The sequence below is a fragment of the Pseudophryne corroboree genome, chromosome 2 (genome assembly GCF_028390025.1).
Source record: "Pseudophryne corroboree isolate aPseCor3 chromosome 2, aPseCor3.hap2, whole genome shotgun sequence".
In the NCBI taxonomy this organism is placed as follows: Eukaryota; Metazoa; Chordata; class Amphibia; order Anura; family Myobatrachidae; genus Pseudophryne; species Pseudophryne corroboree.
This window is the reverse complement of record NC_086445.1, coordinates 495,867,499-495,887,347: the sequence shown is the minus strand read 5'-3', so window position 1 is coordinate 495,887,347 and position 19,849 is coordinate 495,867,499. Positions and strand designations below refer to the sequence as shown.

The 19,849-nt window shown below is 43.1% G+C and overlaps 1 protein-coding gene and 1 pseudogene across 5 annotated transcripts in view; one reads left to right on the top strand and one right to left on the bottom strand.

Moving 5' to 3' along the window:
• Positions 1 to 4,033: 4,033 nt before the first annotated feature.
• SRRM3 (serine/arginine repetitive matrix 3) overlaps positions 4,034 to 19,849 on the top strand; it is a 648,971-nt gene continuing 633,155 nt past the window's right edge. For all 5 annotated transcript variants that reach the window (XM_063953960.1, XM_063953959.1, XM_063953957.1 and 2 more), the window contains exon 1: positions 4,034 to 4,275. The gene's annotated coding sequence lies outside the window, so the exon portion shown is untranslated. The remainder of the gene's footprint in view (positions 4,276 to 19,849) is intronic.
• Positions 7,902 to 8,019, bottom strand: LOC135051705 (5S ribosomal RNA; annotated as a pseudogene).

The window sequence follows — 19,849 nt, the reverse complement described above, 5'->3', positions numbered from 1 at the left end:
AGTAGGTGTGGAGGACTCCCCCTTAAACCCATATGCAACAATCGTATAGGAACAATCAATAATATGCTATCCATTATAAAATGAGAAAAAAGAGAGCAACATAGCAAGATACTTAAGTCTAGGAGAGTCAATCGGCATCATCCATTCGAGAATTAGATTGTAGTGAGGATAGAGACTTGAGAAAATTCCGAGCGGAATCTGGAGTGTCAAAGAGATGTGGCTTGCCGGCATGGGAGATTCTCAGTTTTGCCGGGTATAGGAGAGCAAATCTGATGTTTTTAGCGTAGAGCTCCTTGCAGATAGGGGAGAATTCCCGTCGTTGTGCTGAGACTTGAAAGGAAAAGTCCTGAAACAAAAGAAGTTTGGATTCCCCATATCGTAGGTCAGATTGTTTGCGGTAGGCTGCCATTATCTTCACTTTGTCAAGGTAGTTTAGTAGCTTAAAAATTACCGGTCTAGGGCGTGACTGAGAGGATTGCGAAGATTGCCTGTCAGGGCCTATGCGGTGAGCTCGTTCCACCAGGTAGGAGGTGGGGGAAGGGGGCAAATTGAGGGTTGTGGGGAGCCAGCGAGTGACCAAGTCCAGTAGATCTGTCTGTCTGACGGTTTCTGGAAGACCAATCAGGCGCAGGTTGTTCCGGCGATTCCGATTTTCTAAATCTTCGATCTTATCGGTCATGGCCACCAAGGTGTTGTCGTGTGTTTGTTGTTGGGATTGGACCGTTTGATAATCATCTTCCAAGGTAGATATGCGGTCTTCGGCTTCGGCCAGGCGTTGAGTGTGTTGAGTCAGTTGAGCTGCTGCCGATTGAATAGCCTCCATCAGGGGTGCTAGTTTTGCACCCAGTAAAGGGGAGATGATGTCTGATATTTCTCTGGCCCTCTGTATTGAAGATGGGCTAGCATGAACGTCAGGAGGTGTCGTGTCGTCATTAGCTCTCTTGCCTGGTGAACTTGGAGATCCTTGCCGAATAGGGCTGAGGTCTCTGTCTTTGGCCGTCGACTTACTTTTGTTTTGAGAGTTTTTATTTGTGCGTGGAGTTTTGGCCACATATTTCTCCATGTTGGGGGATTTGGTCGATATAGGTATGGTAAGGAATGGTGGGAAATGGGAGATGGTGATCTACTTGTGATGACAGCAAGGCCTGGGCCCAGGCAGCGACCAGCGCGGTACCTGGAGGACTTCCTGTTTCAATTTTGTTTCGATTTTTAAATTTGGTCTGCCGATGTGGATTGTTGCCACGTAGGTGTGGCAAGGGAGTCTGTCAATTGGTAGTATGGGATCCAAGGGGCTGGCAAGTGGGCACTGTGGGGTGCTGTGGGTGGCCAAGGATCCCTCAGGCAGCTGGGTCAATGTTTTTCACGAGACCCAAGATGGCTGTCGTCATTTCGTGCACACTGCTTGTGTGCATTCTGGTGGGCGCGTTGGGGGGGGAGAGCGACCCTGGGTCTAGGCTGGTTCGCTCTGTGTGGCCACCGGAGGTAGGGGCCTAGTTCCGAAAGCCGAGGGGATAATGGGGCTTTCAGGCCAGGGTGGGTGGTCCGTATTTTGTGTGGGTAATACCCGTAACCCGCTTTGCCTTTAATGAGAGATAGTCGGTGGGGTGTTCCGGACAGTAACTACCATATGGCAGGGTATCAGATATCAGATGGTGGATGTTAGATGTCTGCTGCCTGCAGGTATCAGATTCTAATGCTGGGGGTGTTGTGAAATAAAGACGGATATAATCTACTGGGCCGACCGGAGAATGTATGTAGTCTGGCACTGATGGTTTCTGTGCAGGGTTCAGTGTCTCGTGCCGGAGCCTCTGTATAATGTGAGAGGTGGTCGCCAGAGTGTGTTGTCCCCCAGTCGGTTTTTTTTTTTTTACCTGCTTTTTCATTGCGTCCCCACCGCTAACCAGCCAGCCGTCCTCTTGCTGTGATGGTCCGGAGTCTGGCTGTGCGAGGCCAGGCAGGAGCGTCTCCGCTGCACATCCAGGCGTCTAGCCGGGGGAGTAGGCCGCGGTTCGCGGGAGCTTTCTCGTCGCTCCCCTACGTCGCGGTATAGCTCCGTCAGCGGTAGGGGAAGGCACAGGGGAGCTGGCATGATCAGTCGATCCCCAGAGATCTTCAGGAGGGCGCCCAGTGCAGCTTCAGCCCACCGCGCGTGACTTCCGGTTCGGGCTCTGGTCAGGCTCGAGGTCCCGGCTTCTCCTCCTGCTTAGGCCGCAACCTGCACGGGCACACAAGGTGTCCGCCGGCTCCGCAGCTCGCTTCAGGGGGTCGGCGCAGGCTTCTAAAGATGATATTGTGCCTGTAGGGTTTTTCAGGTGGGGCTGGGAAGGGGATATATTTGGCGTTGGCCGGGAGCTACTAGGAAGCACGTCCACCCTGTATGGTAGCTAGGCCACGCCCCTCCGTAAATGCACTTTTTAACAGACAAGCTATTCGAATAGCCCGACCGCAATACCCGAAGAAACATTGGGGGATTTTACTTCCGATGTCTCTTCGGGGCTAATTGAATATCCCTTTGTGTTGACTATTCCATTACCAACAATTCCATCTGCTAGATGACCATATTTTTAATCTCAATTATTATAGTAGAAAATTAAGAAATCTTTATAAAATAAATATTCTTTTAATCAAATAAAAAAATAACAAGAATTCTAGGTTGTTTGACTTCATGTTATTTTTTCCAATCCAGGAGTGCTGCCCACATTGCATATCTGTACTTTGAATGGCATCAGGCATAAGCTATTTATGTGTGTTTATATATATATATATATATATATATATATATGAGACGTGCTGTGAGCTAAATGGCTCAGAAGGCACTGGCTAGCCCCAGAGCCAGATTTACACGCAATATATGAGCCATAGGGTACATCTGGGCATTATACACAGGTGCAGTATAACTCCTGGAAATTTGGTGAATTTTGAACACAGATGTGCGGAAAAGGCACTGCCTCACCTGCCATGGAGTTTTTACTCCAGAGTTTTGGCTATAAAAATTATTAGAACAACGCAAAGAATATATTCAAACAAATTATTTGTATTTTTCATATACTTTACACAGTCAAAAGGGATGCGGTCAAGATCCCGACCGGCACAATCCCGACATATTCTCCCTCTGTGGGTGTCCACCCATAGAGGGAGAATAAATTAGTGTGCCGAGCGTAGCGAGGCACCGTGCCCGCAGCATGCTCGCCCCCCTGTTGGGATTGTGCTGGTCGAGATTCAGGTGTCGAGATTCCGACCACCGGGGTCCCATCCAGCGGGATTTCATACTGATCCCAGTCAAAACACTGGCACGAACGTTAGTCTGACAGGAACCCCACCGCATGCCACTTATTATATATTGCATCCAGTAGCGGATCTTGCCACGGGCAAGCAGGACTTTTGCCCGGGGCGCCGCCTTCCGGAGGGCGCCGGCGCCATCCGGAGGGCGCCGCACCATGGCAAGATCCACTACTGCAGTGCTGTGCCCCCCGCTGTGTCCCGCTGCCGCTGCGTCCCGCTGTGAAGGGCGTCAGGGAACTAGACGCGTAGCGTCTAGTTTCCCTCCGCGGAGAGGACCTTTACTGTGCGGTGCGCGATGACATAATCGCGCACAGCACAGCATTTCAGCGGCGCTACTACTGTACAGGGGGCTAACTGACCACGCCCCCTGTATGAAGCCACGCCCATACTACCCACCCGGGGCGCAAAAAGGCCGAGAACCAGCCCTGATTGCATCTGTGTTCTACATATACACATAATAAATACATATATAGATTTCTTTAAAAAAAAAAAAAAACACAACTAAAAGAAACTACTGAGTTTATGACAACAGTAATGCTGTGCCTTGCTAGGTAGGTGCAGAGAGGGCTGTATAACATTGGTTTTCCAGTTTCCCATTATCGCTAATTGATACCCTGAGGTGCGGCAGAATTACGGCGCTAGCACACTGTTTTGATGCTTGAGCACTCCCTGCTGGTAGGTGGCGCTGTGGAGGGACAGCAATTCTTGAGCCGCTCGGCTGCTCTGGAGTATGTCTATGGTAATGAGCTGTCCAGCACTTCAGCAGCGACAAGGGCTTTTCTAGAGGAGACTGTTCGTGCAACCCGCTCCCATGCCTGCACTCTCATCCCGGCGACAGCTGCGCCCGACACCTGACAGCTGAGCACCCAATAACAGCAGCAGCATAAAAGAGCGATATATACAGGTGCGGCAGAAGACGGGCATCTCTGACAGTAACACTGCTGCTGCTGAGCATCTTCAACCTACAGCCAGGAGAAAGGATCCTGCTTACAGGTGAGAGACAGGAACCTTATGGTCCCTCTTACGCATATTGCAATGTGACGGATGCTCCATGTTGTGCAGTGCAGAGAACACTGCTGCACCTTCCAGCCTGTGCTCAGCCCATTGCACACCCCTGTTGCCGCTGTTGATGCAGTTTTAACAAAGAGCTGGGGGAAGATGGGCACGGTGATTACCTCACCTACTAGGGCTATGGGGGCACAGGTGATCTGCGTTGACATAGCTTTGCTTACATGCATGCAAGGCTGCAGAGTCAGTTGCAATGTGGAGAGTGGGTTCCTTGACCTTATGGCTATGCTTGGAGAACAGATGGCGTGGAAGAGGGAGGGGTATCATGTATCAGCCTAAATTATTTAAACGCATTTTTTTTGTGACAAAATAGATAGTAGGTGATGAGAATCCTCAATAACAAAACAGCAGGAGAGGGTATGAGATGCAGTTACCATGCTGATACAGGAAAAGTTAAATGTCTCTGAAATGAATGTGCGGTGACTGAAGCAATGTGTCCACGATGGATCCTTTCCTGTTTGCTTGTCCAGCTATATAATCCCAGCTTTCCTCACAATTTAACCAGGGCACTAGTCTTGTGGAGCTGCACTTTCTGGTGGAAATATATATCCTAGATGTTAGATATGTGCTTATTAAGTGATGTAATATTGTAAAATTATATCCATAAAGTACCATATTTGTACCATAGCATAGTACAGTTGTAATTTATATCACTTATATAGGAAATAAATACTAATATTGTGTATTAAAGTACACTGTTCTTATGTGCTTATTGGCAATGGCAATATTTCAGTAACAATAATTAGATGTATCTTATATTTGAAAGTGCTAGTTTGTGCTGGTATGTTTACTTAGTAGTCCATTACTAGATTAGCAATAAATAGATGTCCATAATATATTCATCTTTTTGTTAATTATCAGGCAGACGTTTAAACCAGATACTGCTTATTTACTACATGCCATGTAGTAATTTTTGGTGTAAAAACTAGACAGTATTTTAAGCCAGAAAGTGTCTTATATAGATTCTGTTAGCATTGTATAAAATACTCAGTATAAGTAGTTTAACTAATTAGAATACCAGAATATACATCGCCTTTACATTAATGGCTAACATGAACATTTTATTGCATACCATTGTATGTATTATATATATATATATATATATATATACAGAAGCAGGTACAGCACTCCAAAAAGCTGTAATCCACAATCGGACGGTGCCCCCGTATATAAAACGTGTAGCAGGCAAGGACATGGCACTCACGGCAAAATCAACTCACATCACACCATCAATATTGTTAGCAACGTTTCAGTGATCTGCGCCACTGTTGTCAGGCTGACGACAGTGGCGCAGACCACTGAAAACGTTGCCAATAATATTGATGGTGTGATGTGAGTTGATTTTGCCGTGAGTGCCATGTCCTTGCCCTTGCCTGATGATATATATATATATATATATATAAAATGTTATTTAAACATATAACAAGTTTTGGATTCAACCATCTAAATCAATAGCATGCATATGTAACTACAGAAGTTTAGCATTTGTAGTTAGGACAGACTACTATTATGTTGCTTCTTAATAGAAACATTTTGACACTTTGCATATTAAAGGCATGTTAAATGGATTATCAGTAAAATGTCATAATATGGAACATTGTTACTCAGTTGAGAATATTACACATATATAGCTCTAATTATCAATAATATATAAAGTGTATTTCACGGTGCCATTAACTTTGAATTGCTGAGTGTAACCTTTTATATATTTTTTTATAGTCGTCAGTTATTTTATTACAGCTCATTTTGTATCGGACTTTAGAAACACTGCTGGTTCTGTGATGTCACATAATTACTATTGTCCAGTGGTATTTTAGATATAATGATCAAATTTGTTTCTTATGGCGATGTCTGTGGCTGTTGGTTCTGTTTTTTATTGTGTGAAAAATCAAAGAATGATTTTGGTAGTTATTACGTAGTTTTATGTGTCTGTGTCTATTTTCACTGTCTAGTAAATAGTTACAGAAGTGCTACTTTCATTGCCTACATAAATGTTTACTATTATACACACTATTTTTCTATATCTGGATGAGTGGGAAAATGCAGTTGGGCTATTGATTGTGACTGATATTGTGACACATAGCAACGACATGTTTCCTGTCAACAAGCCGATGTATACATGCCTATACTTCCTTCTATGTACTATTTTATGAGATATAGAGAACATCTTACAGATATTTATTCTTGGTTTCTTTATTTGAATAAACAGTTAATAGCTACTGTAGAATGGTCATGTTTTTAAGAAAAACACTATTTTTTAAATTTTTGGACAAAAATGATGAGTGTCTATATACTGTAGCTGTCTATCTATTCATCTAGTTTAGGTTTAACACAATTTATCACTGCTGCTTTCTTTTGTGATACAGGTGTATTCATTTTTAATGATCTTTTAAATAATAGAAGACACATATTGCTATTTTCACACTCTGTTTGCCCTCTATGCTTAACTGCAGATATAACGCCATTCTGTATATTATATTGACATTAGTCTTTTTCCTGAGTTAACATTCCAACATGAAATAAAACTTCTGCACTGATTGCAAAATAATATTGCAGTGGATATTTTTGCAAATGTCATAATTATGTGAATTGACAACTGTACAGCCTACAAATGTATTTCATTAGCTTTGGAAACACTTTAAACTTTATTAATGATTATGTTCATTGAGTGGTTAAAAATGCCAAACAGTTTCTCAAGGATTGTGTGAAAAACAATAAAACGTTCAGCTACAGATCACAGTGAAATTATGTTTTTCAATAATGAATTAGTAAACAAAAAATTTTCTAGTGCTTTACAGGATATGATAATGAATACGCACATACATACACACATACTGTACAGGAAAGGACATGTGCCTCATCTTACACCCTGTTATGTTGTCAACAATCACAATGCCAACAGCCAAAATAATGTTGAATATCATAATGTCAACATGACTAAAATGTCGACACCTGCACAATGTCGACACACCCAAAATGTTAACATATGAAATGTAGATACAGTCAAAAAATGTTGTCAGTGTTAATTTTAGGGTTGGGGTTGAGAATAGGGTTAGAATTGGGTATAGGGTTGGAATTGGGGTTAAATTTGTGCGTAAAATTGGGTATTGACAATATGTACCAGTTGGGAATTTGTCTGTTGACATTTTGAACATAATTGGAAAAGACAGGAGAGAAAGACAAAAAACCCTTGTTTGGGAGCACTCATTTGTTATGATAGGAATAGTATGTATAATGAAAAATATTAAAACATAACCTTTAATTAATCCTTGAAACTTATGGACAAGAAAATGGGACTCGTGTATGATGTTATCTGATTGAGTAAAAATCTTATTTAACCTTTTTAGCAAATGAGGTACAAGATAATTAGGAAGGTGAAAATATCAGAGGGATGGTGAAGGATACCAAATGGTTTCTTAGGATCCAGGGTATCCAAGAGATCACTGTGCATGCCTGAATTAAGGATATCAATGGTAGGACAATATAAGCAAGATTCTAAGGTTAGTCAAGGTAGAACTCAAGAGGAATGTGAGAAGGGTGGAGCATGCGGGGGCCCACTGCACCTGGTATTCTCAGGAGGTTTCCCGTCCTAGTACTGACCAGGCCATGCCTGCTTAGCTTCCGAGATCGGACAGGATCGGGCGTATTCAGGGTAGTATGGCAGTGGGCCGTTAATGGAGGGAAAAGAGAGGAAGAAACACTTCTATTTTCTGTACTCTAATAAATCGGTACCATGATAGTCTGAGATGGTTTTTCCAGATGAGAGAGTGTATGGGGGTTTGTGGGTTATAGGGCAGGTTTTTTCCTTAAGGAAAAAACCTGCCCTATAACCCACAAACCCCCATACACTATGGTTAGTATGCTTAGTACTCCTTATGCAAACGTGAAGCATATGCTAGTGTTGTAAAGCATATTGAGATGGCTGTGGATCATAGGGCCCACAGTAACTAGGTCGACAGTCATTAGGTCGACCACTAATGGTCGATAGTGACTAGTTCGACACCTGAAATAGGTTGACACGGTCATTAGGTCGACATGGAAAATGGTCGATATGAGGTTTTTATATATTTTTTGTGTCATTTTCTTAATAAAATGTGTCATTTTCTTAATAAAGTGACGGGGAACCCCAATTAGTGCACCGTATCCCCTCGCATGGCTCGCTTCGCTCACCATGCTTCAGGCAAGGTGCCTCGCTGTAGTCCATGTGGATCGTAAAGTATGAAAAAGTTTTAAAAAAATTTATAAAAAGTAAAAAACTCATTGACCTTTTCATGTGTCCACCTTTGCCATGTCGACCTATTGACCGTGTTGACCTAATGCATGTAGGCTAATAACGGTCAACCTAATAAGTGTCGACCTAGGTGCTGTCAATCCTAAAAACTGGATACCCCTGAGATGAATCCGATTGAACATTGCATGTAAATGTGATTTTTAATATGGGTGTTTTCTGCCTATGTTTTGGTCCTTCTCTACATGAGGCCATGTGTCACTCTATGTGCTGTATTAAATGAATTACGTTTTCCAGCATTCTCTCTCATTCTCTTTTCCAGCATTCTCTCTCATTCTCTTATCCAGCATTCTCTCTCATTGTCTTATCCAGCATTCTCTCTCATTCTCTTTTCCAGCATTCTCTCTCATTCTCTTATCCAGCATTCTCTCTCATTCTCTTTTCCAGCATTCTCTCTCATTCTCTTATCCAGCATTCTCTCTCATTCTCTTTTCCAGCATTCTCTCTCATTCTCTTTTCCAGCATTCTCTCTCATTCTCTTATCCAGCATTCTCTCTCATTCTCTTATCCAGCATTCTCTCTCATTCTCTTATCCAGCATTCTCTCTCATTCTCTTTTCCAGCATTCTCTCTCATTCTCTTATCCAGCATTCTCTCTCATTCTCTTATCCAGCATTCTCTCTCATTCTCTTATCCAGCATTCTCTCTCATTCTCTTATCCAGCATTCTCTCTCATTCTCTTATCCAGCATTCTCTCTCATTCTCTTATCCAGCATTCTCTCTCATTCTCTTATCCAGCATTCTCTCTCATTCTCTTTTCCAGCATTCTCTCTCATTCTCTTATCCAGCATTCTCTCTCATTCTCTTTTCCAGCATTCTCTCTCATTCTCTTTTCCAGCATTCTCTCTCATTCTCTTTTCCAGCATTCTCCTATATGGGAAATGATTTAGAAGTGCACAAAAACCAATGTAATTAAGACAATAAAATATGGCAGTAGGACACTGGAAGTGAACATTTGCTCTCATGATACATAAATGAGTTTCTAAAAATCAGTATTGTAGAGAACAGAAACTACATTTAATGAAGGGAGTGGACCAAAATAGGCAGCAGACTTGATATGAATGATGTTTTAACTTTTCTGGCATACATATTTGTAACAGTTGTATCCAATGATATGCGCAATGAAACTTGAAGTGCAGCTATATCTAGTGTAAATAGAAGTGACCCCACACTTCAAGAGTGAACAATAGTGAAAAAGAAATATTACACTTGAAAATTAGCGCTCATCAAAATTATCATGTAAAATAAAAATTGCTGGTAAATTTTTCATTCACCCTTATTAGTAGGTAGATCCTCATGAGATGGTGAGACAGTTTGCACTCTAGACGTTCCTCAAATCACCAATAATTCAAACACAATAAGTGAGTGTCCAAAGAGACCTGCAATGATAGATGCCTCTTTCTCCAATTGAATGGAATTAGGAAATACGAGGCACCATTAAACAACGACCATAGTGTAGTATTATTTTAAAAACACGCACTGGTTTTAATACACCGATAAAACTTACAAGAAATTAAAAGAACATAAGCATGTAATATAATCCATAGGACAACACAGATGGTATATCACCCAGGAAATCACTGCAGCCCCAGCAGGTGGCAATGGAAGACGTGCACTATCTCTCCAGAAGTCCAGTAGCATGCAGGATAGCTGAAGATGGTTGTGTCCACATATTTCCCAAAGTATCACACAAAGCGTATATACAGAGGGATTTCCAGAAAGGTTTGTATACTTCTGGGAATGAAATAGAAGTATTTACCCAAAATTAACGTACTAAACATCTACATTTGTGTGGTCTATTTTGATTGAACTGCATGGAAAGCAAAGCTTAAAATAAAGTAACATGATTTGTTTTACTATTGAGCTCAACACAGTTAAAAAGTATTAGTCTTTGAAATACAAAAATAAACCCCAACTGTTTTGAGATGTTAAAAATGTATATATTGCAGTCAGAACCGTTGGTTATGGATCAGTACATTGGGTACTGTTTAAGCAGTCATGTTAAATATCCTATTACCAGAGCTGCTGCAGTTATAATGATGAAATAGTGCTGATTTAGCAGCATTGGAGACCAGGCTCAGCCCAGAAGCTGCAACGTTGCCAATACATATCTTCAATTATCATCTTACGGCTTTATGAATTTACTGATTTGCATAATGTAATACAGTGGAGGTTCATTTTTGCTTTTAATTAAATTTGTAAATGTCCATATCTGTTTTTAGCTGATTGAGTTAGTGGACAAGGTATAAATTGTTAATTTAGCTAAATGCTTTTTTTGTCCTAGTGGCCCAGGCTCCTATATCATCATTATCATTATTTACTATGATATTCAACATTAAGATTTTTAAATCTAATGGTCTAGACACACATACATTACTATTTACCATATATCACGATTCTGAGGGGACACTTGACCATTCATCCCTAAAGGCAGCTATATATACATATCTATCACCTGCAGGAAAAGCCCCACTACACATCCATGACTATTGTTTTAAAAGGATAAAAATATTTCTAAAATCCTCTCTTTGAGAAACCTTAGCGATAAAGGGGGACATGTACTAAGCAGTGATAAAAGTGAAGAGGTGAGCCACTGGAGAAGTTGCCCATGGCAACCAATCAGCATTCTTGTAACTTTTCTAATTTGCATACTATACAATTGTACAGAGCAGTTAATTGGTTGCCATGGGAAATTTATCACTGCTTAGTACATGTTCCCCAAAGACACTAAAAACCTGAATGAGGAGATTGGGAATCGCAAATGGTACAAATAATAGCACACAGAATGAATGGTCCTTTACAGACAAATATTTGAATTTTAGTATATGGGGTTATACAGTTTTAGTGATAAATCATTAAAATCTGGACCTAATCCTCAATAGAAAGTTTGAGCTGATGTAGAGTTGATCGTAAAGGGGGGTCAAAAATTACTCTAAAGAACTCAAAAAAATAGTATATTCGCAGCCATATGCAGAAACTTGCTTCAAGTATGTCCTCTGGTGGATTGCCATGCAAGAGGGCAAAAATAGTTAACTCTTTCCTTTGTGTTTACTTTAGTACATAGACTACACATTATTCTGAAGGTGCAGTTTAGTCCCACAAAATGACAGTGAAATATGTTGTTTTTATCTTCTAATATGACTTGTCACTCTTCTGTAGATAGTATTCATTACAGATTCATTATAGTAGAGTGTGCAAGTTGGACGTAGGTAAGTGGGAGACAAGAGTAAGAATAAATGGCTGTTGCTCCTGACAGTGAACAATATAAGACAATACTGCATGTGTGTAGTTATACTCCCTCCTACATGAACCCTTCCTACAAAACCATGTAATATTCTTCCAAAACCATCTAATATGGCGGAGGCTAGCTCTGTTCCATTTTGAGCAGAACTGCACTCTTTAATTAACTAGCAGCTTTAAGAATTGCCTACTCTCTTGTAATTTACAAATTCTGTTTTCAAGGTGAGTATATAATATTATTCTGAAACTTAACCTCTCTATTCACAGACATGTCCATGATCTAGCGCTGGGCACGTATACCCCCATATTGTCAAATGCAAATATTTTGTGGGTACTGCACAGTGCCCTTCATTCTATGTGCTAAAATGCTATTTTTAGTGTCATGTTTTAGTGCTTTATCTTTCTATGTATTACATTTCTATGCAGCCATAGGTAATGTAGCTTACATAGACATCTTTGACTACTGTAGCTTTATTTGCGCTCTGCTGCTGTTGCCCTGCACTCTAGTTCATATACTTGAAATTATGGTGTCTAATCAAAAACAATCAACAATGTCCTGGTGGCTAAGGTGACCTAAGCACATGCCCATTCAATTCCGACTATGTAATAGTCCAGTATTGGAAGCAAAAAATGCATTGTATAAATATTAGCAACCAGTAGAAGTAGAATACAGTATAAGGGGCTCAATAACTTGTGTATATGAGTCTGAACTTGTAGGAACTACAAGCCTTGTTCCATGACTGGTTACATTATAGATCTTCAGATAGGGTTCATGCAATAATTGGAAAATAAGATTTTGTCCAGCATTGTTTTAGATAAAACAGGCAGTATGACATTGGATTTATTAGTATGGAAAATAGGTAACACCTTTTCCTAATTTAGAAAACATGACTATTGTGTATTTGCATCTAATCCTTTGAAAAAATGAGTTTTACATTGCAGATCTTTAATACTTCTTTCTTTTAAGGACTTATGTTCACAAAGTTTCTGATTTTTTTTTTTTTTTTTGTAATGAGTTAGTACTAATGACACTCCTGTCCAGTAAGGAGCCAGTACTAATAATTCAACCAATAAGAATCTGTAAACATGACTGGGGTATAGTTCTGTTGGGTTCTTTCAAATGTAGGAGATTCACAATGCTGACATCTAGCTATAAGGTTAGGGAACATCTACTGTTGTTCTTGTAATAAATTATGTATTTCATTAAATGCCAGTACACTAAAAAAAAGAGCATCTATGCTACAAAATACAAATATGTATGCAAAAAAAATATATATTGAGAATGGCAGTCTACACAAGGCATGAACACATTTTAATACTCTCTTGCAACTATATGTATTTACTAGTTCTAGAGCTGGATTATGCAACCTATGCTCCCACCAAGGTCTCAGCTGTCACTAAAGGGCTCATATTACTTTAACCAATTTTATTTGTTCTTTTTGACAAATGAAGGGGCTGAAATCAGTATGTAGCCTGGTTTTGGTAGCTCTGAGCAACATAATGACAATATGGTGTACAGAGCCGGCCTTAGCTATAGGCAGGCTAGGCATTTGCCTAGGGCATTCAAGCATGTCTAGGGGCATCCAAGCATGTCCCTGCAGCATCTCATGCTGAGAGGGACAGTCCGCAAACTAACTGTTACTTTCCAAATGTATTCAATCAGTACTTGCATACACTGCTGTTTACATTTGTCAAAAAAAATGCACACTGTGCCTTAAACTTCCTCTGACATGCTTGAATGCCCCTGACTTGTGAGACCTCAGACAGATAGCAGAAGCCCAGTAAATGCAATTCCTGGACCTGTGACATTTTTACTGACTATATAAGGTTATTACTGGATGGCTTCTTATGTGTATTTTGGAAGACTGCTTCACAGAAACCTGACATCACCTATACTGCTTGTGCATACCTGAGTGTTGCAGGTACAGATGCAGAACTAGCGGCAGAGCTAGGGGGCACCAGACAAAATTTTGCCTAGGGCATCAAATTGGCTAGGGCCGGCTCTGATGGTGTAATATATACTATGTGATTTCACTGGATGCAGGAATAATCTCAGATTTTTAATGAAACTTATACTTTATGGTCAGATAGTGCATACTGTCTGAACCTTAAGGGATCTGTGTAGCTTTGCGGTATCATATTACTTGCACTGTTGTAAGCTATACAATATGTTGTAATAATAGGCTCACTGAACACTATACATGATGGCTAGTTCCATTGTGTAGGTTGTGACTGCATCCAGTCCAAAGTATTGTTATGTCTTCAAATTATGTAACTGCCAAACGAAAATTCTATATATGCTTACATATGGGTATAACGAAAGGCACACAAGCACATTGTCAAAGAGTTCAAACAAGTGAAGAGATACATACTGTAGAGATGTACTGCATATGGGATAATGAACCTTTTTCTGCAAGTTATGTCGCTACGAAGCTCTGTGAGAATATAAAGGCAAAAGCTCATAGAGTGCTTTTATACAGGTCATTGAGTGTTGTCAGGGAATGGACACTATTTTTATAATCAGACAATTCAAGCAAAGTATTTCCATTACTATACAATTTTCTTTGCTCTCAACATTTTGTGAACAGCCGCACCATTGTCTGTGAGAGCTCATTATAACAGCTAACAGTGAAGTGATTGGGAGGAGTTAGTACATAATACTGATCACTTTGACAAGTATGAATTAGACACGTCACACATTTAGTTGTAAAATACCTATTTTATTTTCTCTGACGTCCTAGTGGATGCTGGGGACTCCGTCAGGACCATGGGGATTAGCGGCTCCGCAGGAGACAGGGCACAAAAATAAAGCTTTAGGATCAGGTGGTGTGCACTGGCTCCTCCCCCTATGACCCTCCTCCAAGCCTCAGTTAGGTTTTTGTGCCCGTCCGAGCAGGGTGCAATCTAGGTGGCTCTCCTAAAGAGCTGCTTAGAAAAAGTTTTTAGGTTTTTTATTTTACAGTGAGTCCTGCTGGCAACAGGCTCACTGCAACGAGGGACTTAGGGGAGAAGAAGTGAACTCACCTGCGTGCAGGATGGATTGGCTTCTTAGGCTACTGGACACCATTAGCTCCAGAGGGATCGAACACAGGCCCAGCCATGGAGTCCGGTCCCGGAGCCGCGCCGCCGACCCCCTTGCAGATGCCGAAAAGTGAAGAGGTCCAGAAACCGGCGGCAGAAGACTTTTCAGTCTTCATGAGGTAGCGCACAGCACTGCAGCTGTGCGCCATTGTTGTCACACACTTCACACCAGCGGTCACGGAGGGTGCAGGGCGCTGCAGGGGGCGCCCTGGGCAGCAATGAGAATACCTTGTTCTGGCTAAAAAATACATCACATATAGCCCCTGGGGCTATATGGATGTATTTAACCCCTGCCAGGTCTCAGAAAAACGGGAGAAGAAGCCCGCCGAAAAGGGGGCGGGGCCTATTCTCCTCAGCACACAGCGCCATTTTCCCTCACAGAAATGCTGGTGGGAAGGCTCCCAGGCTCTCCCCTGCACTGCACTACAGAAACAGGGTTAAAACAGAGAGGGGGGGCACTTATTTGGCGATATGATTATATATATTAAGATGCTATAAGGGAAAAACACTTATATAAAGGTTGTCCCTGTATAATTATAGCGTTTTGGTGTGTGCTGGCAAACTCTCCCTCTGTCTCTCCAAAGGGCTAGTGGGGTCCTGTCCTCTATCAGAGCATTCCCTGTGTGTGTGCTGTGTGTCGGTACGTGTGTGTCGACATGTATGAGGACGATGTTGGTGAGGAGGCGGAGCAATTGCCTGTAATGGTGATGTCACTCTCTAGGGAGTCGACACCGGAATGGATGGCTTATTTAAGGAATTACGTAATAATGTCAACACGCTGCAAGGTCGGTTGACGACATGAGACGGCCGGCAAACCAATTAGTACCTGTCCAGGCGTCTCAAACACAGTCAGGGACGTTAAAACGTCCTTTTACCTCAGTCGGTCGACACAGACACGGACACTGACTCCAGTGTCGACGGTGAAAAAACAAACGTATTTTCCTTTAGGGCCACACGTTACTTGTTAAGGGCAATGAAGGAGGTGTTACATATTTCTGATACTACAAGTACCACAAAAAAGGGTATTATGTGGAGTGTGAAAAAACTACCTGTAGTTTTTCCTGAATCAGATAAATTAAATGAAGTGTGTGATGATGCGTGGGTTTCCCCCGATAGAAAATTATTGGCGGTATACCCTTTCCCGCCAGAAGTTAGGGCGCGTTGGGAAACACCCCTTAGGGTGGATAAGGCGCTCACACGCTTATCAAAACAAGTGGCGGTACCGTCTCCAGATAGGGCCGCCCTCAAGGAGCCAGCTGATAGGAGGCTGGAAAATATCCTAAAAAGTATATACACACATACTGGTGTTATACTGCGACCAGCGATCGCCTCAGCCTGGATGTGCAGCGCTGGGGTGGCTTGGTCGGATTCCCTGACTGAAAATATTGATACCCTTGACAGGGACAGTATTTTATTGACTATAGAGCATTTAAAGGATGCATTTCTATATATGCGAGATGCACAGAGGGATATTTGCACTCTGGCATCAAGAGTAAGTGCGATGTCCATATCTGCCAGAAGTTGTTTATGGACACGACAGTGGTCAGGTGATGCAGATTCCAAACGGCACATGGAAGTATTGCCGTATAAAGGAGAAAAAGACAACGTCTTTTCAGCCTCAGTCCTTTCGTCCCCATAAGGGCAAGCGGGCAAAAGGCCAGTCATATCTGCCATGGGATAGAGGAAAGGGAAGAAGACTGCAGCAGGCAGCCCATTCCCAGGAACAGAAGCCCTCCACCGCTTCTGCCAAGTCCTCAGCATGACGCTGGGGCCGTACAAGCGGACTCAGGTGCGGTGGGGGGGTCGTCTCAAGAGTTTCAGCACGCAGTGGGCTCACTCGCAAGTGGACCCCTGGATCCTACAAGTAGTATCCCAGAGGTACAGATTGGAAATTCGAGACGTCTCCCCCTCGCAGGTTCCTGAAGTCTGCTTTACCAACGTCTCCCTCCGACAGGGAGGCAGTAGTGGAAACAATTCACAAGCTGTATTCCCAGCAGGTGATAATCAAAGTACCCCTCCTACAACAAGGAAAGGGGTATTATTCCACACTATATTGTGGTACTGAAGCCAGACGGCTCGGTGAGACCTATTCTAAATCTGAAATATTTGAACACTTACATACAAAGGTTCAAATCAAGATGGAGTCACTCAGAGCAGTGATAGCGAACCAGGAAGAAGGGGACTATATGGTGTCCCGGGACATCAGGGATGCTTACCTCCATGTCCCAATTTGCCCTTCTCACCAAGGGTACCTCAGGTTCGTGGTACAGAACTGTCACTATCAGTTTCAGACGCTGCCGGTTGGATTGTCCACGGCACCCCGGGTCCTTACCAAGGTAATGGCCGAAATGATGATTCTTCTTCAAAGAAAATGGACGATCTCCTGATAAGGGCAAGGTCCAGAGAACAGTTGGAGGTCGGAGTAGCACTATCTCAAGTAGTTCTACGACAGCACGGGTGGATTCTAAATATTCCAAAACCGCAGCTGTTTCCGACGACACGTCTGCTGTTCCTAGGGATGATTCTGGACACAGTCCAGAAAAAGGTGTTTCTCCCGGAGAAGAAAGCCAGGGAGTTATCCGAGCTAGTCAGGAACCTCCTAAAACCAGGAAAAGTGTCAGTGCATCATTGCACAAGGGTCCTGGGAAAAATGGTGGCTTCTTACGAAGCGATTCCATTCGGCAGATTTCACGCAAGAACTTTTCAGTGGGATCTGCTGGAAAAATGGTCCGGATCGCATCTTCAGATGCATCAGCGGATAACCCTGTCTCCAAGGACAAGGGTGTTTCTTCTGCGGTGGCTGCAGAGTGCTCATCTACTAAAGGGCCGCAGATTCGGCATTCAGGACTGGGTCCTGGTGACCACGGATGCCAGCCTGAGAGGCTGGGGAGCAGTCACACAGGGAAAAAATTTCCAGGGAGTGTGATCAAGTCTGGAGACTTCTCTCCACATAAATATACTGGAGCTAAGGGCAATTTACAATGTTCTAAGCTTAGCAAGACCTCTGCTTCAAGGTCAGCCGGTATTGATCCAGTGGGACAACATCACGGCAGTCGCCCACGTAAACAGACAGGGCGGCACAAGAAGCAGGAGGGCAATGGCAGAAACTGCAAGGATTCTTCGCTGGGCGAAAAATCATGTGATAGCACTGTCAGCAGTGTTCATTCCGGGAGTGGACAACTGGGAAGCAGACTTCCTCAGCAGGCACGACCTCCACCCGGGAGAGTGGGGACTTCATCGGGAAGTATTCCACATGATTGTGAACCGTTGGGAAAGACCAAAGGTGGACATGATGGCGTCCCGCCTGAACAAAAAACTGGACAGGTATTGCGCCAGGTCAAGAGACCTTCAAGCAATAGCTGTGGACGTTCTGGTAACACCGTGGGTGTACCAGTCGGTGTATGTGTTCCCTCCTCTGCTTCTCATACCCAAGGTACTGAGAATTATAAGACGTAGAGGAGTAAGAACTATACTCGTGGCTCCGGATTGGCCAAGAAGGACGTGGCACCCGGAACTTCAAGAAATGCTCACAGAGGACTCATGGCCTCTGCCGCTAAGAAGGGACTTGCTTCAGCAAGTACCAGGTCTGTTCCAAGACTTACCGCGGCTGCGTTTGACGGCATGGCGGTGGAACGCCGGATCCTAAGGGAAAAAGGCATTCCGGAAGAGGTCATTCCTACCCTGGTCAAAGCCAGGAAGGAGGTGACCGCACAACATTATCACCACATGTGGCGAAAATATGTTGCGTGGTGTGAGGCCAGGAAGGCCCCACGAAGAAATTTCAACTCGGTCGATTCCTGCATTTCCTGCAAACAGGAGTGTCTATGGGCCTCAAATTGGGGTCCATTAAGGTTCAAATTTCAGCCCTGTCAATTTTCTTCCAGAAAGAATTGGCTTCAGTTCCTGAAGTCCAGAAGTTTGTCAAGGGAGTATTGCATATACAACCCCCTTTTTGTGCCTCCAGTGGCACTGTGGGATCTCAACGTAGTTCTGGGATTCCTCAAATCACATTTTAAACCGCTCAAATCTGTGGATTTGAAATATCTCACATGAAAAGTGACCATGCTGTTGGCCCTGGCCTCGGCCAGGCGAGTGTCAGAATTGGCGGCTTTGTCTCACAAAAGCCATATCTGATTGTCCATTCGGACAGGGCAGAGCTGCGGACTCGTCCCCAGTTTCTTCCTAAGGTGGTGTCAGCGTTTCACCTGAACCAGCTTATTGTGGTACCTGCGGCTACTAGGGACTTGGAGGACTCCAAGTTGCTAGATGTTGTCAGGGCCCTGAAAATATATGTTTCCAGGACGGCTGGAGTCAGGAAAACTGACTTGCTGTTATCCTGTATGCACCCAACAAACTGGGTGCTCTTGCTTCTAAGCAGACGATTGCTCGTTGGATTTGTAGCACATTTCAACTTGCACATTCTGTGGCAGGCCTGCCACAGCCTAAATCTGTCAAGGCCCATTCCACAAGGAAGGTGGGCTCATCCTGGGCGGCTGCCCGAGGGGTCTCGGCATTACAACTCTGCCGAGCAGCTACGTGGTCGGGGGAGAACACGTTTGTAAAATTCTACAAATTTGATACCCTGGCTAAAGAGGACCTGGAGTTCTCTCATTCGGTGCTGCAGAGTCATCCGCACTCTCCCGCCCGTTTGGGAGCTTTGGTATAATCCCCATGGTCCTGACGGAGTCCCCAGCATCCACTAGGACGTCAGAGAAAATAAGATTTTACTTACCGATAAATCTATTTCTCGTAGTCCGTAGTGGATGCTGGGCGCCCATCCCAAGTGCGGATTGTCTGCAATACTTGTACATAGTTATTGTTACAAAAAAATCGGGTTGTTATTGTTGTGAGCCGTCTGTTCAGAGGCTCCTACGTTTGTCATACTGTTAAC